Here is a 17,157-nt window from a genome sequence, read left to right on the forward strand (position 1 = left end):
CATGTTTCTGTACCTTGTCTTCCTGCCACCAGTACTTCTAGCTATGTAACACTGAAATGCACAAATTCTGACCTTACTTAACCAAAAAAAAAGAAAGGAATATCTGCACACTTAAGTACATTTAAGTGCTCTAAACATGCAGCAAGCAAGGTCACAAGGACATATTCATCAGGAGACTCTTGCTGTAAGTTAACATAAATGTAGATGTTCCCCAACACCATAGACATTAAAAGAATACACAGGAAGTACTGTATTTTTTCATCAACCTTCACTTGTTCAGTTCTCTACATAAATCTCATCGTTGTTCCTGGAAATGTGAGATGTTATTAATGCCCTCATGGATGAGAAGCAAAGATTTCTTGTTTTGTCCAATTTCATAGTTCACCAATTCCTACCTATAATTTGGCGTGTGCTTTCTAAATGCAGATTAGGGTTCAGTAGAAAGTTTTCTTCTGGAGTTATGTGTACATTAGAAGTGGCAATGATTTTGCACCATGAAAGAAGTATATCTAATGATATGAAGTCATAAATGATATGAAGTCATAAAAAAGAAGAGTAAAGCGTCCATTAACAAGAGAAGAAGAAAATGCTTGGAAGTGAAGCAGACAACTGAAGTTACTATTTCTCAGTACAGGCCTTATTGTTAGTCCCCCTCATCTTTTATAATGAAGTAAATGTTCTTCTGTCTGGATAATTGAAGTACAGAGTCAGAAGGTCATTTAAGGTTAAACAGGAAGTTCATAAAACATAATCCTGCTTTGCCTATGTTGACAGAGAAATTACCCCTACATTTGTGATTTTTATTTTTACTTTGGCTGTTTGTATGTAGTTATTTTTGCTTTTGCTTGATCTGACACTTTTCTTTCTGAACCTGACCTTGATGAACTTCCTTAAATTTTTATTATATGTTATGTCCCAGTTTTTGTGGATGGCTAAAATTAAATTTCTCTTTAATAAGGCGATTTGTCTTAGCAGACATTGATTATCTACTTAAACTAGTATTTAATCACTCTTAATAAGACTGCAAGGTACCTTCCTCGTATACTGAGGAATAAGAATTGTGAAGGGAGAAAAAGGGGTGGGGGTTGGAGGAAGAGAGAGACAGAGGTGTTTGTTTGTCACTGAAAACTTATCTAGAATTAACAATGTATTTTGAATTCATATATATGAGCTAGTATGCCTACATTTGATTAGTTGTCCAGACTATTTTCATAGACAAGTCTAATTTAAGATGACTGTTTATTAACTCTAAGGGGAGCACTGCAAACTAGTTCAATTGTAGCGTTCTAAAGTTAAGTGAGATGTATCCTACCCATGCAGACAATATATTTAACTGCTGAGGAAAGCTTTCATGTTGATAGATATTCAGCAAAAAGAGCAGTACTTGTTTCAGAATCACAAGGGATGAGAAAATTTCCCAATTTTGGATGTCTAAGTCCATGCTCAACTCTTTTAGAATAAATTTACTTCTGCTTCTGATGTTTGTATAACGATGAGTTAAATCATGGCTTGAAGGCAGTATATGAACAGAGACATTCATGTCATTATTGTCTTCCCTTATAAGAAAACTGTTGCCTGATGTTCAGGCAAACGGCTGTTTACAAAAGGTTTATCATTACATCTGCAATACTCCAGATTATTTTGACTACATCTATATAAGAGTTGGCACTGTACAGTAATACCTAAATGAGTATTTCTGCCATTATCAAGGCTACTTCAAAAAAACTGAAATATGGTTGAAGTACGTTTATTGTGGATTTCCAAGTGTTTCTAGCCTATGACCACTCGAATTTGTACTTAAATTAGTGTAATGTTTCTTACATCATGAATTTGCAAATGGGGAAACAACAACACAATATAGTCATTGTCACAAATCTTGCTTTGTCTTATGTGTATATGTGATGGAATGACAAAGAGTAAAATATAACATTATATTCCTTCTTTCTACATGTTATTTCTAAACTTATCATTTAACCTTTATTCCAGCTACACTTACACAAATTTATCTAGACTTACATATTAGTCAGTTGAATATGAGCCAGCAGTATGCTCAGGTGGCTAAGAAGGCCAACAGCATCCTAGAAACAGTGTTTCGTATGGAAACATCCATAAGAAACAGTGTGGCAACCAGGACTAGGGAAGTGATTGTCCCCCTTTACTCAGCTCTGGTGAGACAGCACCTTGAGTACTGTGTTCAGTTTTGGGTCCTTCACTACAAGAAGGACATCAAGGTTCTCGAGCATGTCCAGAGAAGGCAAGAAAGGTGGCAAAGAACAGCAAAGAAGGGCAACAAAGGCCAAAGAAGCTGGTGAGTGGTCTGGAGAACAAGTCTTACGAGGAGCGGCTGAGGGAGCTGGGCTTGTTCAGCCTGGAGAAGAGGAGGCTCAGGGGTGACCTTATCACTCTCTACAGATACCTTAAAGAAGGCTGTAGAGAGGTGGGGATTGGTCTATCCTCCCATGTGGCCGATGATAGGATGAGAGGGAATGGGATAAAGTTGCACCAGAAAAGGTTTAGGTTGGATATTAGGAAGAACTTCTTTACCGAAAGAGTTGTTAGGCATTGGGACAGGCTGCTCAGGGAAGTGGTGGAGTCACCATCCCTAGAGGTCTTTCAAAGATGTTTAGATGTAGAGCTTAGTGATGTGGTTTAGTGGAGGACTGGTCAGAGGTTGAACTAGGTGATCTTGAGGTCTCTTCCAACCTAGATGATACTGTGATTAGATATTAAATACTAGACTGTCTTCATAGTCTAAAAAATACTTCCTTTATTGAAATACTTTTAAAATTACTTAAAGACTCGTTAGATGAGTCTTTAAGTAATTAAATGTAATTTTAAGTTTACATTAAATTTACATTAAAGTTTACATTAAATTTACATTAAAGTTTACTTAAATTTACATTTAAGTTTACATTAAATTTACATTTAAGTAATTAAATATAAATTTAATTTAAGTAAATTAAATTAAAATCATTAGATGGTCATTAGATGTTTGAAGTAGATAAACAGAGCAATGTCCATAAATAAACTCAGAAAATGTCATTGTGCTAAATTTCAATGAATTGATCTCAGTTAATCACAAGCATTATCTCCTAAGTGGAGGACTATTCATTGATGTGCAGGACTTTCCAGTTTTACCCATGATTACACTTTTGGATTAGCTGATCAACTCCAGACAAAATTTAACTTAATGTTTTCTACAGTAGCTTAACTTTTATTCATCTCTACTGAGCAATGATCAGCTTTTATCTTTATTTTTCTACTCTCCTGACTTCTTAAAAAGTTGGCTGTGATTATTATGAAAAGATTATGCAGAAAGAGTTTTTATAATAATAATAAATTAAATATAAAAAATAAAAAAAAGAAATGTTCATAATAATGGCAAATAAGCATTGCTAATAAATTTTCATTTGACATTTGTTGTAGGAGTATGTTTACTGTACAGCTAAATAAAAAAAGCTAGAATAAAAACATAGCAAAATATATCCCAGACACAACATAAAGGTAAAAATAACCCCCCAAAATCTACAGCCCATTAAAAGAACAGTTTTAAAACAGAAGGATGTCTGGCTTTGAATTCCAGTTACAATGGTCTTAAAATCAGATTTTCCTAGTTTGCTCCAGTGCCTTTCCTACTGATGACAACGCAAACATCCTACTATACAGAAATCAGGAATGTATTGAAAAACATAAAGAGCTGTATGCTATAACAATATCCACACCACTGAAATAATTGCAATTAAGCTTTAGCCCTATTAGTTATATCCATTAACATTTCAAGACTGAAGTGTGACTTACTCAGTGTTTTGTTAGATAAATAACATCATAAGTATATAAATCATCCTTTTGTTGTATATATATCTCCCATACAATTAAGAGTTTAAATTGGTATAAACATCTCCTAAATAGCTATGAATGCAATGTACATTACAAGAGTTTATTCTCTTGTCACAAAATTACCCTGTTAATAGAGCTGAGGAAAAAAAAAAAAAAATGAAAGAAAGGAAGAAAAGGAAGGGAGGAAGGGAGGAAGGGAGAGAAAGAGAGAAAGAGAGAGAGAGAGAAAGAGAAAGAGAGAGAGAGAAAGAGAGAGAGAGAGAGAGTGAGAGAGAGAGAAAGAAAGAAAGAAAGAAAGAAAGAAAGAAAGAAAGAAAGAAAGAAAGAAAGAAAGAAAGAAAGAAAGAAAGAAAGGAAGAAAGAAAGAAAGAAAGAAAGAAAGAAAGAAAGAAAGAAAGAAAGGAGAGAGAAATACTAGGAGCAACAGCCTGAGCCTGTGGGAGATCTGACTGTTTGGGGAATGCGTTTGGCAAGTGAAAATTTTCAGACATTTCAGGTATGTTACAGTTCTGTGGGACATTTTGGTTGGGGAATTGGAGACACAGTGATCTGGTGAATTTGTTTTACTCTAAAGTTTACCCACAGTAACACAGATTAACTAAATATGGAAAATTGTATGCATGTGACCTTGCTATTAGTGAAATGCTAATTTTCTGAAAGTCATCAGTGAGCATTTTGACAAGATATATTTACAGAGAAAAATATGTATAAAAAGTTTTGTATCTGAGAGACACATATTTAAGAAGATTGGTTATGGACATCAAACTTTCACCCTGTCTTTTCATTTGAATACAGAATGGACTGCCACTGGTGAAAAATTGTTTCCAGTTGTTTCCAGCAGCTTTAATCTCTGAGCAATGGATTGCATGTTCATTTAATTTCCAAGTATATGTATCACTGACCACAAGTGCTTCTGATTCCAGATGTCTCAGAACGAAACATCCTCCAAACCAGAGCTTCCCAAACAGGTAGGAAAACAAAATCTACCCCCATATTGTTCCAGGTTCATAATATCTTATTGAAGAAAAATTTAAAATTGTCAACCATCTTGAAAGTGTTGACCATAGGCCTGCAATTACTTTGAATTTGATTGAATCCACTAGAAATAGAAATAGATCATTTTTTTCAGTGCAATACTGATTATTTAGAAAAAAAAATATACTCACATGTTTCTCCCTATACATTGAAAATAAAATTACAGAAAAATTTGACAATGTGGAACAAGAATTCCTGTATTTCTAAATGAATCCTGTGTTCCAAAGAATACTATTGTTTTCCAAAATCTGAAATATCCTGTTTTTGTTGTTGTTGATTTTAATTTCTTTCTATGATATAGCTTGCACACTGTTCCTTTTGCCCCATGCCTTTTGTTGTGGGTTAACTTCAGTATGCAGCTAAGCCCCACATAGCTGCTTGCTCTCTCCCACTCAGTGAGATGGGGAAGAGAGTTGGAAAGGTGAAAGTGAGAGAACTAATGGGTTGAGATAAACAGTTTTCTGTGTAAAGCAAAAACTGCATGTGAAACAAAGGAAAACAAGGAATTTATTCACTATTTCCAATTGATAGTCAGGTGTCCAGCTATTTATAGATGAGTAAGGCTCATCACATGTAGGGGTTACCTGGGAAGACAAACACCATAACTTCTCCCACCTCTTCTTTTTCCTTTTTTTTTTTTTTTTTTTTTAATCCCAGTTTTTATCACTGAGCACAACTTCTTGTGCACCCCCAGTCTAATCTCTGTCAGGGGAGCATGAGAAGCAGAGAAGTCCTTGACTCTTGAGCAAGAACTGCTCTGCAAGAGCTAAAACATTGGTGTACTATCAACGTTTTTGTCACAAATCCAAAACATAGCAACTTTGAAGGAGATGAACTCTATCCAAGATGAAGTCAGTACCCCTTTGCAGTTCTGTCCCTAAAACCAACTATTTCACAGGGCTGCTTGTATTAAGAAACTATTAAAAAAAAACATTCTGTGATGTGACATCATCTAGAGGCATGATTCAGTTAAGTGAATTCTTAAGGATTAATTTGTGCTTAGAGAGGCTGATCTTTGTTTGTTGCTTTAATAGTCAATGAAGAGAGACAAAGGCTTCTCAGCTGCTAATTTAGTCTGTAAAGTTAGGTTCTTCCAGAGGATGATTCAAAGCAGGATCCTTCCGTTTTCTCAATCAATTTTACAAGAAACCAGACTTTGTTAGTGCTATTGAGATATTCCCTAAAGACTTGCCTTTTAACAAAAGTGAACAGTCTAAAATACTTAAAAGGCTTCTACAAAACCCTTGATGCCAGACTTTGTGAGTACTTCAAGCTTTTTTGTGCATTACACCATACCTCTTGTTCTATGAGATATTACCTCTGTGTAGATAGGAAAAAAAGTCACTCGTATCATCACTAGAGGTATTAATCCTTTAAGTACGAATAGGTGCCTACTCTTCATCATTTAAAGAGAGCATCATTTAAATTACAGAAATCAAATGGAAAAAATAAAACATGTCAGGGAAAACAAAGCGTGTACTGGGAAATTTCAGTCGGACATCTTAGCTCTCATGAACCCTTCTGTCTCGGGTTGGTAAAAGGATTTTCATACAATAGGATCAGCTAATCATGTAAGCAAGATTATGTTATAAAAACATCTTAGTTTCAGCTCTTTGTCCATCTTCTTCATCTATTTTTTTTTTTTTTTTTTTTTTTTTTGGTCCATAACATAACATTAAGTAATGGAAGACTTTTGTCTTTTTAGTAGTTCTACTACACTGAACGTAGATGCCAGGTAAAATGAAAATGTAAATACTAAGCCACACTGGCAATAGAGACTGTTTAGATAACAGTTAATAATTTCTCTTAAGAGAAATGGGGGAGTCAACAACTATAGTTTGACAACTGGGGAGTCAACGACTAAAGTTTTAGTCTAAATTTGTTGTTGATTTGATAGCCCCTTAAATTACTACCTCCCTGTTCTTCTTCATATGTGGGCTTCCCCATACATGGAGGAATACAGTTTTGTTACAAAAGGTCAGAATTTTAAAGCATGTTACCTCTATTTTTCATATAGATGAAGATAGATAACTCGTCTTAATCTATCATTGAATGCTGCTTTTAAAAGGTCGAATTATATTAAATTACTTGTACTTGTATTTTGCTGACTAACAGCATCACCTGAATCACCTAAAATAATAAGAGTTACAGTGTACAAATACAGTTTAAAAATTAAAGGAATAGAGAACTAAAAGTTTTACTTTTGAGGAAGGCTCATCAGAATAAGACATATATTCATTTTAAAATATATTTTAAAAGATATGTTTATTTTAAATGTTTGTTACACTCTTTAGAGATCAAGCCTATCCATTATGATTCAATGTCAATGCAGTCACTTCTAAAAACTGGAATTCTTTCACAGTTGTCATTATATGAACAGTGTTATGAACAGCATGAAAAAAAAATCCATCGTTGAAGTCTTGTTAAGATAGCAAGGTGGTAAGTTCAAGTATGCCCTAAGTGAACAGCTAATTTTGCATCAACTGCTCTCTCTGCCAGCAGAGACTATGTAAATGGTGTTCAAAGGAAAAATAGATGACCTAAAATCCCAGTGGAAAAGTTGACTACATAATTTGCTATCAGATAGAAAGGAGCACACTTACAAAATATTGATATCACCTGAGCTAGCATATTATATGGAATATAATTCTTAAACAAGCACCTTATATATATTATGATGTTTAAATTAATATATTTTTTGCTTTAACAAAAAATAATTTGTATCCAAGTTGTAAGAACTGCATAATTGAATAATTCATTGTGCATTAGAAATAGAATAAACTCCAAGACTTTGAATTAACTGCTATCTAAAAACCTAAGGTTAATCACTAAATTAAAATAATAATAAAATAAATTTAAAAAAAATAGGTATTTTACTGCTGGAAAGGTGATCACCTAAAGGAAATAATCTCTTGAAAGCTTTAGTACAGTCCTATCACAATCACTGAGTGTCAGCAGAAGCTTTAGAAGGGAATAGATATTTTAGTGGAAAAAATAGCAAGATTTATTTCACCATCCATTTGTGATGAGAAAAAAAAAAATAATGATTAAGTTAAAAATACATGGAAAGTGAATCTTAAAAAGGTTTAATTTTAGGATTATGCCAAAGACTGGAGATTTGAAATCTGAAGTTAAAGAGGAAATATAACAGCCAGTATTTGCTAATCTCATTTTTCCCAAATTTCCTCAGGTAAAATATTTTATTTCTCTGTCCATGATGATAGGAAAACCTTTCAGATTCTCATCTGAGTGCTTTTGCAGATTGAGAAAATGGGTATAAATGTACTGTTCTGGAGATAATAATTATGTTTTAAGTGCAGTTCAAAATTTATTTTTAATAAGGAGTTGCAGTTTTAATTGAAAATTACCTTTTACAGAAGACATCCCTCTACTCTTTCTTTGAAAAAGAAATCTCTCTCTATATATATATATTTTAAGCATCTTGAAAAATGTTAATGGAAAGCTGATAAAATTTAGAGATACTAAATTCATTAGTACATCTGCAATCTATCTTTCTCAAGTTCAGCTCTCTGAAAGTGATGCATTTATTTTAAGTTAACCAGCTTACCTTCATATATGATGCAAGGAATAAAGTAATCCAGAATGATGTATCTCACCTATAGGTTCTGAAAGTCATTGAATGTTTTACAGAGATTTTCACCTCTTATGTATATAATTTCATCTGCTGTTAATAAATATGAATGACAAGGCAATTCACCATAGGTGAAAGCTAATTGAAATGAAAAAAAAAAATAGTATTTACATTCTACTAAATAGCTTGTTCCAGTGGCTTTGTTGCCTAACCTAAGGTGGTTTAGACAATTCAAAAAAAAGTTTCATTCATTTTCAGGTCTTAAATATTCACTGTATTTACAGTCATTCTGCTTTTAAATATTTTATATATATATATATATTTTTACAATCTTGAAATTGTCACTTGTCCTGTTGAGACCATTATCTAGAATGTACCTTAGTTTAATGCAGAAAAATTGCACTAATTTCTGTCTTCCAGCCAGATGCCTCCACCAGACTATGGAATACTTAAATAGTTTCTCTTGTAGCTGACTTCAAAACTTGAGGTAATTACTTTATCACAGCAGGTTAGAAAAGCTATGTCTGGCACAGAGGTTGAGTCCTGAAATAAGTATAGACTTATGTTTTATGCATCTTGTAAAGATAAATTAACTTGATTCAGGAATTTCTGATCATGAAAGATTTAGCTCTGGAAAATATGGAAAAATTATCACCCATTCCAAATAATGTTTCTATTAAATAATTATTTTTCCTTTATTAGAAATTTGCATGTGTCATAGAAAAGACATCACTCAAAAGCGTGAAGATTCATCCCAGGCTCCTGGTCTCCTGGTATACAATGTGTTTGAGGTATGCTGCAACAGCAATATGGGCCACAAGTATAGGACAGGGTCCCCCAGTATAAGACTGCCTGCAAAGAGTGGAAGACAGGGGAACAGCACTTTCTTGCTTCCCATAAAGCTTCAGTGCAGGTGAAACATATCAAACCCCTAGAAAATGGAAGAAACTCCATGTTTTTTTCAGCACAAATATTTCAATAGGGTGGCAAAACTTTTGTGGACTTAAATGAGGCTGGAATTTATCTGTCAACACATTTAAGTAAAAGTCTTCAATGTCCTGTTACATGAATTTGACTCCTAGTTCTCTATGACTGGACTTTTGGAGAGAGCAAAAATAGAGGTAAAATAATCCTACTCAGTTGTACGTTTTGTTTTGTTTTGTTTTGTTTTTAATAACCTTTTACGAGTTACATTTTATGCTGTACTCTGTTTTCAGTCTTCCTAAAGGTATTAGGTTGTTTTCCCACACTCTTATCTTTCCAAATAAACATTTATATAACCATATGAATGATGTTTCAAGTAATAGCAATATTTTAGTCACCATAGAAGATGTCAATATTAATCTTGCTGTAAGTGTTATATAAAGACCAATCATCATTCAACAGATGATGAATGGGGAAAAGTATCATTACAGAAGTATTTAACTTCTTAAATGCAATGTTGGAGAACAAATGTGACTAACAGTTGTGTTAGTACTGAATAGCTTTGGCTATTCAGATTTGGGACAGCTGGCAGATTGCTATGTCATTATGAATCAACAAGAAATGGTGTTAAGTTTGTATTGATCTGGTTTTCCTTGTAAGGATTCAATAAAAAATAACCTTAAATCATTCAATTAAAATTAATTAAATGAAAATGTGTTCTGTTAAAAAAATATATATATTCTCAGTTTGAAGTGGTCAGATTTTGAAAAATTTAGGGAATTATTGACAGTTTTGAGAAGCTAACAGTGTTGATTCACAGAAGTCCCAAGACTCCGTCACATTCAAAAGAATTATCAGAATTCTGGAGAGAAAAAAAAAAAAAAAAAAAAAAAAAAAAAAAGTGAAAAGATGGCATGGGCTTTACTGATAGAAAAATCAACTGTAACATTATCAGGATTAAAGCTGCAGAAAGGAAGAAAGAAAACACTTAAGAAAAAGTGAACAAAGAAAACACTTAAGAAAAGCCTTAAGTGCTGGTATAAGTGTTCTTGAGTTGTCTGAGTTAGACTACTGCAAGAGAAATTAGAACAAAACCAAAAGCAGTTTTATTTTTGTAAATATCCATGAATTAAGACAAATACATCTTGGAAGAGCTACCTCAGACACCAGAAGCAGTCTAACTGTATTAGCACAGAACTGCCAAAACCAATATACTGTCCTCTTCCATTTTCTTTCAGAAGGATGGGATAAAACATGTAGGCAACAGCTTGCAAAAATGTGAGCGTGTCTACATGTGAAGGAAAACGCCAATGATCTTATTGTCTGATGTGAGAAGCACTTGATCATTTCTGTCATGAGACCTTTGAAATCCCAGATATGAAAACAACTCTTACATAATCCTACAGAAACTCCTGGAAAGGGTGGAAAGGGGGGAGGGGAAAGGGGTAGGTAGAAAAAAAGCCAAAACTGAAACCCTCCAAAACTGTGGAAGCATGTTCTCAGCTGTGTTAAGTAGTATGGAAGGAAATAGAGTATGAATACAGTCATCCAAATGATCACTCTTTGCAATAATGTCCTTCAAATTATGCTGATACTTATTTCAACCCATCCCTTTTATATAATAAAAATGAATTTTAGGGCAAAGTGGAAAGATGCTGGAATCACACAAAGCTTATACCTGAATTTTGAATTGCAGATTTTGGAAAGATATATCTTCATTGTTAACCTGTAGAAGTGGGACAATTGCTTCTTATTTAATTGTATCCAAACTGCAATTAGAATAATTTTCAAAAATTTTGTCTTGATTAGCTATTCAGGTACATACTTCCCAGATATGGTGAAACTCAGCATGTAATTTTTTACACTAATTATTTTAATTTGTATCTACTTTTTCAAAGATTTGATAGAAAGTAAATAAAGTAATGCATTGAAGATTTCAAAATAAAAAGAGGTGAAATTATCCTTGAGCTTATATATATAAAGACAAAACAATGTCTCTTATAATAAAAATAAACATAAGTGCTCAAAAAAATATGAATATTGCTCATACAGCATTATAAATTATATTTCATTATATTCCTAAAAGTTATGGGGCCAGAAACTTTCTGCTTTGTATTTAAGTCAGATTTGCACTTACATTTTAATTATATTAAGAAAAAAAGTTCAAGAACTGCACTAATCATATGAGATAAATATTTAGATCCTTTCTCAATTGCATTTCCATAAAAGTATTACATTGGTTTTAGGTAATGTACACAAACCAAAACAAAAACAGTGTAAGATACAGAATAAAGTCCTATTGTAATAAAATGAAAAATTGCCTTGTAAAGAAAAACAAAGAATAGTATCTCATAAGTAACTCTGAGTAACCCTGATCCTCAGTTATTTTGGATAACTGGAAAAAAAAAGGAAAAAAAAAAAAAAAAAGATAACAAAAGATCAAAGTCAAGAGATGCCAGCTTTTGCTGGAATAAATCTTGCACCTCAGGAAAAAAAAAAAAATAATTATATATATATATATATATATATGTAGCCAGCTAGGAGACTTTTGTTTCTCATTTAAAAATTAAAAATTAAAAATCTTCAGTCAGGAAACAATGCAACAAACTGGAACAGTGTGATAAATTCTGGTATTACCTGGAAGAGGTTGCAATAAGAAAATAACTTGGAGAGAACACAGTGATCTTAATACTTTGTTTTAAATTATGGCAGATCTTTGGATGGTTATGTTATGCACAAATAGATAGTGCTTTATTCTTTTTAGAATTAAATTTAGTATTTTTTTCCTTTCTTTTTTAATTCATGCATCTTTCGGTGAACATCAATTATAGGTTCTTTGGGACTTACTATATGACACTGATTTCTGATATTCAACGGTAGACAGGCAAATATAGCTTTGACCTATTTTTGACAGAGGTGAGAAAATGGGAGGATATTAATCTACAGGCCATAATATCTTTGCAGAAAAATCTGATCAGCTGATCATAATGGGAAGCCCCTCTGTTCTCTGCTTGGTTCAGTCCTTGAACAATGTGGACCTCTGAGTTCCCTGTGTGCCTTCAACATTTGATCCCAGCTCTCTCAAAGCAGTCCAGGATTCTGTATTACTGTCACTGGTAAAAATAGTGTGAGTAAGGAAATTTGCTGTTGCTTTTGTTTTGTCAGATATTTCTAGAATGAGAGATAAGTTTCTACAAGATGCTGTGGATGATATGCTCTATTCATTTTCCTAATTCTTCATGATCAAGTTAAAATTTAACTGCTCATAAAAACACATTTAGGAAAATATGAAATCATGTGTTGTAAAATATATGTCTATATTGTAGTACATACATCTATCCTGCTTTCTCTGTTAAATTGGTGGGATAAGAGAATACAGATATCACTTTTGGACAGAAAAAAATACCTGTCAGATAACCTGTCAGGAACTCCCCATTTCTTTGTTCAGGACCTGAATTTAAGTCCTTGCTCTAGTTCTTTGCCCATGCAATACTGCAGCTGTGCATGTACCCAGCCCTCAGCTGAGGAGCCCTTTTCTTCTGGGAAAATAGTCCTGATCCAGCCTGTGTCATACAGTTCAAAGAAGCTCAGCAGCAAGCATGGCTCCCTCTGAATGTCACCATTTCCAGTCCCACCACATGGTGCTGGAGGTGACAACAAGGTGGACGAGGCCATTGGCCTCTGAAAGAAAGGGTGCTGTCAAGTCATTTGTGAGCAAAAGGAGCAGAGCAGGACTAGTGATGGTTATCATGGTCAGCAAAGAGCCAAGTAATCACTAGGCAAACCTGTTTCAGAAAGTCAGGTCTGAGGTGGAGCCAAGGAGTCAGCAGGTCTGTATCCAGCTGGGCATGGTCACACCTACAGCATAGCTCAGGCAAGGGCCAGAGGCTGTGGAAGACATCTTCTCAGCAGGGGACAGACACCTCCAGCAAGGCCTGTGGGAGGTCCTTCTGCCACCCAAACGATTCTCCCAGCTGTCTGTTGCAAGGTTAGATGGGCAACCTAACCTCCCAGAATAAGGGAAGCTGCAAAGCCCATGGACAAATTCAGTCCCATGACACTGACTTTGGCCTTCCTTCAGTAATATTGGTAATGAAACAATGGAGAATATTTCTGCAGGGGACAGTGGAGTCAAAATAGCACTGAGGTATAGGAAGGGTATTTAGCAAGGTATCTTCACACCCTTATTCTATGAAATCTCTATGAATACCAGAAAGAAAGAAAGAAAGAAAAAAGAAAAAAGAAAAAAAAAAAAAAAACACTTTAGTTAAAAATGCTATGATTTGGTCAAAACCAACAAAAATCTTGAAAATGTGACTTTTAAAATAGAGATTAGACATCTCAAGTCAGAAGCTGAATTCTCTGATGCCTTTATGATACCTACAGCTCTATTTAATGGTTGCTTCAAAATCATTATAAGTCCAATGTGACTACTGAGAGGTGGAAGAACCATTCAAAACTTTTCCTACATATTAGTGAATAAAAAAGCTGAGATAATGCTTTCAAATCAGGTGGCAAATTCAAACCTATGGTGTACTGAATTTTATAAATGTATCTATGTAACACAAGACAAACAAAGCTCACTTTTGCTGTTAGGAACGTAAAAAGACTGCTGTGTATTTACAGTAAATTCTTAAATGGCTGTTAATCTTCACAGATCTTCACATTTCAAACCTACTAATTTACAATTATTTCCATGTGCTTACTGTTTAATTTATTTTTTTTTTTACTGTTGGTTAATAACTGTTTTTGCTGTAGTGAAGAGTGTTAATTACTCTCCTGAACCATTCTGTAAGGTGCATAATGGAGAACATTGAATAGTTTAATTACAGATCATTTTTGCAGGTATAAAAGCTGCTCATTTCATAAGTGCGATGTGACCCATAAGTGTAATTCAGTGCAGCATTTTGACAGCAAGATCAAATGCTTAATTTATTGTGGCAAGGAATTTCTTTTTGGAGCTAAGAGCTTTATTTTTATGTTAACAAGGGCAAGAGAAAAAAAAATAAATCTTAGTTTATTTTGTTGTTGTTCTGTAGTCTTCTTCACAATTGATGGAAAAATGTAATTATAATTATTGAGTCCAAAACGAATCTCATCATCTTCTGACAGTATATACTTTATTTTGTTGCCCTTCTACAAATGCAGTTACAAAGACCTAAATGATTACTCAATTTGACCTATTATTTTTATCTTTAATTTTCAAAGGGGCCTCACTTCTGTGTCCCTTTAGATGTGCATTTTTTTTCCTGCAGAAATAGTCTGTGCATATTTTTCTATAAAGTAGCTAACACACATACTCATATAAGACCTTGGTAGAAATCTGACTAAATAAACCTGTAGGAAAATGGGTTTTAAATACATTAGAAAGCCTGTAAATTTTCTTCCTTATGCTTTTGAATATATAACATTACAAGAGATTTAAACTTTTAAAACTTGTTTTGAAACTACAGTTATTCAAATATCTTAGACATGAAAGAACTTCAACTAGAGGTCGATTCACGTGTTAAAGATAGTGGTCTGCAGCCATTTTTTAAATCCTGAAACACGTTGACTGGCCTGTTGTTGCCAATCCAGATAGGCAAAGGTCTCCCATACATCCTCTACAGACAAAACTTCTGTTTTACCAACCCTGTGCAAAGGTTTCACAGTCTAAAATGATAGTGCTTGTTTAAACATGATGAAAAAGATTCCGTTCCTGAAAAATATTAATTTAAAAGAGGTACTACACAGCTTTGTAAGAAACAATTAGGAATCTTTTATAAAGGTTTTTGTAGCTGCTAAGTTTTTTATTGTCTGAAACTACGCACACAGAAACCTATTACATGATCATCAGGATCACATTCTTAGATATATGCAGATATTTCATCTGCTGGAGCTAAAAGGTATGAAGGAAGTTTCCAATAGTAGTGAAATAAGAACAAAGTACCATTGGGGTGAAAAATAAATAATAGTAATAACAATAACAATAAAAGTAATAATAATAAGTATATAACTCTAAAAGTGAACTTGAAATTTGTTTAATAAATTGTTGTAATAAATGACGACTGAGAGGGAGCATTGAAAGTGAACTATTTCAAATTTTATTGGTGCAGTTCAAGACAATACTTACTCTCTTATAAAGAGATGGTGTGGTAATTTTGCCCAGCTGGGCAGCTGAGCTCCACCACAATTGCTCTCTCGCTCCCACTCTTCAAAGACAAAGAGGGAAAAAATACAATGAAAAGAGCTCAAGGGTCGAGAAAAGAACAGGGAGATCACTCAGCAATTATTGTCATGGGCAAAACAGACTCAGCATAGGGAGATTAATAAAATTGATTACCTATTACTAACAAGCTAGAGCAGTGAGAAACACACATACAACAACAACAAAACCAAACTAAATTAAAAGCCATCCACCCTCTTCTACGTCCTCTATCTACCCTCTTCTACGTCCTTCCTCAGTGGCACAGTGGAATGGGGAATGTGGGCTAAAGTCAGTCCTTGACTCTTCATCTCCTCCACTCCCTCATGGTCACTCTGCCCCTGCTCCACATTGGCTCCCTCCCACGGGATGCCCTCCTTCCCAAACTGAGCCTGCAGGGGCTGCCCACAGGCAGCAGCTCTTCAAGAACTGCTCCCACATGGCTCCGTACCACAGGGTCCATCCATCCCCCAGGAGCAAACTGCACCAGCACACATACCCCACAGGCAGCAGCTCCCTCCGGACCCCCAGCGTGGGCTCCTCTCCACGGGCTGCAGCTCTGGCCTGTGGCTTGCTCCTGTGGGGGCTCTCCATGGGCTGCAGCCTCCTCCAGGCCACATCCACCTGCTCAACCGGGGGCTACTCCGCGGGTTGCAACATGGAGATCTGTTCCATGTGGGATCCATGGGCTGCAGGGGGACAGCCTGCTCCAGCACCTGGAGCACCTCCTGTCCTCCTTCTACACTGATCTTGGTGTATACAGGGCTGATTCTCACTCCTCACTCTCCCAGCAGCAGATTTATTTTTTTTTTTCCCTTTCTTAAATCTTCTCTCACAGAGGCCCAGACAACATTGTTTATTGGCTTGGCTCTGTGCAGCCAAAGACATCAGTCCCATTGGAGCTGGCTGAAACTGGCTAACTGGCTCTTATGTCTGACATGGGTCTGCTTCTGGATTCTTCTCACAGACGCACCCCCTCCCTCAGCACCCCACTACCAAAACCTTGTCATGTAAATCCAGTACAGATGGGAACACAGATACCATCTAGAAAACTGTGATTAGAAGAAACATATCAAAATACTCATTGAATACTAAGATTGTAACTGGCCAGAGCAGACAGATAAGCGGGTCTAATAAAGTTATAAACTTTAACAAATAGAAAATATATCAATAGAATGGACTTCTCAGAGCTGCAGGCATATAAAAAGAGGAGACAATGTACATATTCTTGAGAAATTACAGAAATGGACTGAAAAATTTGCCTGAGCCTAGTCATATGGAAGCTATTAGATGAGTTTTGCTTTTCAGATCTTTGTTGCATTGTATGGAAACTACTCCTACATTGACAGTCCTTAATTTTGAAGATTCATCCTTATGTGGCACCAGTTCCTTTGGGAACCAAAGAGAAATGCCCATCCTAAAAACTGCCATTTCTCCTTTCCAGAAAGAAATTGCATTCAGCAATACTATGGCCACTATAGCATAACATTGCTATTGTATCTGATAGAGGTGTCAAGTATCTTGGATGAATTGATTCCAGTCCAAGCTCTTAGGGCTTTAAGGACATGCTTACAAAAGGTAATAT

This window comes from Aythya fuligula, chromosome 1 (genome assembly GCF_009819795.1).
Source record: "Aythya fuligula isolate bAytFul2 chromosome 1, bAytFul2.pri, whole genome shotgun sequence".
Taxonomy (NCBI): domain Eukaryota; kingdom Metazoa; phylum Chordata; class Aves; order Anseriformes; family Anatidae; genus Aythya; species Aythya fuligula.